This window comes from Anolis sagrei, chromosome 1, assembly GCF_037176765.1.
Source record: "Anolis sagrei isolate rAnoSag1 chromosome 1, rAnoSag1.mat, whole genome shotgun sequence".
Classification (NCBI taxonomy): Eukaryota; Metazoa; Chordata; class Lepidosauria; order Squamata; family Dactyloidae; genus Anolis; species Anolis sagrei.
Window position 1 is genome coordinate 230,546,848 of NC_090021.1, and position 3,041 is coordinate 230,549,888.

Sequence of the window (3,041 nt, forward strand, 5' to 3'; positions counted from 1 at the left end):
ATGTAATGAAGAAATAAACCAACACAGTAGCCTACCAACAGCCAACTTCAAATATGGCTTCCGATATCCAGAAATAATAATAATAATAATAATAATAATAATAATAAAACTTTATACCCCGTCATCATCTCCCCGAGGGGACTTGGGGCGGATTACATGAGGCCAAGAAATTATGTAGGACACCCCAAACCAGGCATGGGCAAATTTTGGCCCTCCAGGTGTTTTGGACTTCAACTCACATAATTTCTAACAGCTGGTAAACTGCCTGGGATTACTGGGAGTTGAAGTCCAAAAGACCCGAAGGGCCGAAGTTTGGCCATGTCTGTAAACCAGTGTAAACAACCTACATTAATGCTCTCATAATCCCTGACCAGAAACTACAGCCTGGGGATTATGGGAATTGTAGGTCAAGATACCTGAATCCCACCAGATCACCCTATCTCAAACTCCCAAAAATGTATTCTATCAATTTGTGATGAATGATGGAGTCTTTCTTGACTGTCTCCTCATTGTTCCTTGGCCATTTTTCACATGAATTTTATGAGTTCATTTAAGGACAAAAGTAAAAGCAAGGGAGCAATACTATGGCTTTAACAAGAATTTACTCATTTTGTATAATACAAGAATAAAGCTATTCACATTTCAAAATGGGTATGTTAGGTTTGCACAATCTGATGGATGTGGACAAAAGAAACTGTAGTCCAAAACACCTAAAAAAGCTACAAGTTATGAAAGACTGTTGTATTTTTTGCTGTTTCATATTAAAATGAATAAAAACTATTATCCGACATCACACCAAAACTGTTTTTGTCTCATTCCAACTTCAATATAGAAAATCATTAATAACAAGAACTCTTAAGGGGAGGGACAAATCCCTGTGACCCTTGGAAAGCAAAAATGGAACTAAAAAAGAAAATACAAAGTGTTTGAATTCATTTGGAAAAGGAGAATGAGAGAACATTTGGGGCAAATGAAGAGGTAAGTATCAGGGCTCCTACTATTGGTTGTTACTATGAGCAAGTCCTCCAAGGGTGCTGACCATGTCACTTTTGCTTTTACAGGGGAACATGAGACCCTCAAAGTTCTTTGTCCCATGTACTACAAGCAATAGTGAGGGAAGATGGGAGCTTCAATTCAAGGGCTGAATGGTTCTCATCCCAATTGGTTCAAATCTATTTGAAGCATTTATATGTATAGTCACTATTTTGGACTTGAGCAATTACTTCCCACAGAAATGCCCATTACACTACATCCTCAAAAATAAAAGAATAAGACACATTTGTACCACTATGATGGTGTAATTGTGTTGAAGACACATCAGTAAAAACCTACTGTATACAAGCAACCTTGCAAATGTGCAGTTCACTTGTTTTAGGGGTGTATGGATGTTCCTAGATATCAATGCCTTGCCAGTGTTATGTAGTGGTTTTGAGTATTGAACACAGAGTAGATTTACACTGTACAATCAAGGCAGTTTGACACCACTTGAGTTGCCATGGCTTCATACTATGGAATTATGAGAGTTGTAGTCTAGTGAGGTATTTATTATTTATTTAGTTACGACATTTATATGCCGCCCTTCTCACCCCGAAAGGGACTCAGAGCGGCTTACAAGTAAAAAGTAAATACAATATATTGTATTATTATCATAGCACAATATTAATATTATATATTACATTGTACTATAACACTATAGCACTCTTTGGCAGAGAAGGCCAAAGACCTGGTAAAACTACGTGATTCCATAACAGTGAGTCATGGCAGTTAAAGTGGTGTCAAACTCCATTAATTCCACAGTGTAGATCAGGCGTGGGCAAACTTCGGCCCTCCATGTGTTTTGGACATCAACTCCCACAATTGTGGGAGTTGAAGTCCAAAACACCTGGAGGGCTGAAGTTTGCCCATGCCTGGTGTAGATCCTTCCTAGGACCCTGAGAGACCATGGCTTGAATCCTCACTCAACCATGGACACCCATTGTATGATTTTCAGTAAGTCACACACTCTCAGCTTCAGAGGAAAATCATAGTAAGTCACCTCTAAAGAGTGGGTTGCTGTGAGTTTTCTGGGCTGCATGGCCATGTTCCAGAAGCATTCCTTCCTGCCATTGCTCCATCAGTCCTTTCTCAACCATGATGGTGATCATACAGTGCTCATACAGCCAAGAAAACTCACAGCAACCTAGTGATTCTGGCTATGAAAACCTTTGACAGTACACTTCTAAACAAATGCTGTCAAGAAAATCCAATGATAGGGGTGTTGTTAAGTCAGGAGTGACGTGAAGGCACACAACAATAACAACTAACGTCTCTCATTGACATTCTGAGAGAACGTCTTCATAGAGAATGATAAGTAAGTAGTTCAGAGCTCTGCTAAGCAAGCAAAGAAAGGATGTAGGAGTGGGATGAGAAACTCAACGATGCATCATCTGACATTTACCAGTCCTGGCTTGTCATCTACATGTTCGGTGCCATCTGAGGCATCAAGATGACTGTGGATTATCCTTTAAAGCAGGGTTCCTCAAACTTTTTAAACAGAGGGCCAGGTCACAGTCCCTCAAACTGTTGGAGGGTTGGATTATAATTTGAAAAAAATGAATGAATTCCTGTGCACACTGCACATATCTTATTTGTAGTGCAAAAAACACTTAAAAACAATACAATGATTAAAATGAAGAACAATTTTAACAAATATAAACTTATTAGTATTTCAATGAGAAGTGTGGGATGAGATAGGATTGTTGTTGTTGTTGTTGTTGTGTGATTTCAAGTCGTTTCAAACTTAGGTTGACCCTGAGCGAGGGCCGGGTCAATGACCTTGGAGGGCCATATCAGGCCTCCGGACCTTAGTTTGAGGACCCCTGCTTTAAAGCTTCACTCGCTTGATCCAAATTTCCGCATAAGGTACAAGGATAACACTCTTCTATATCAGAGCCTCTTTGATTGAAAGCTCTGCAATGCAAGTTTGTTCTGGGGCCGAGATAAAGACATGCAATTTACCAATAAGCAGCCAGACACAGACCCCCTGTATGGCACGGAGGGCA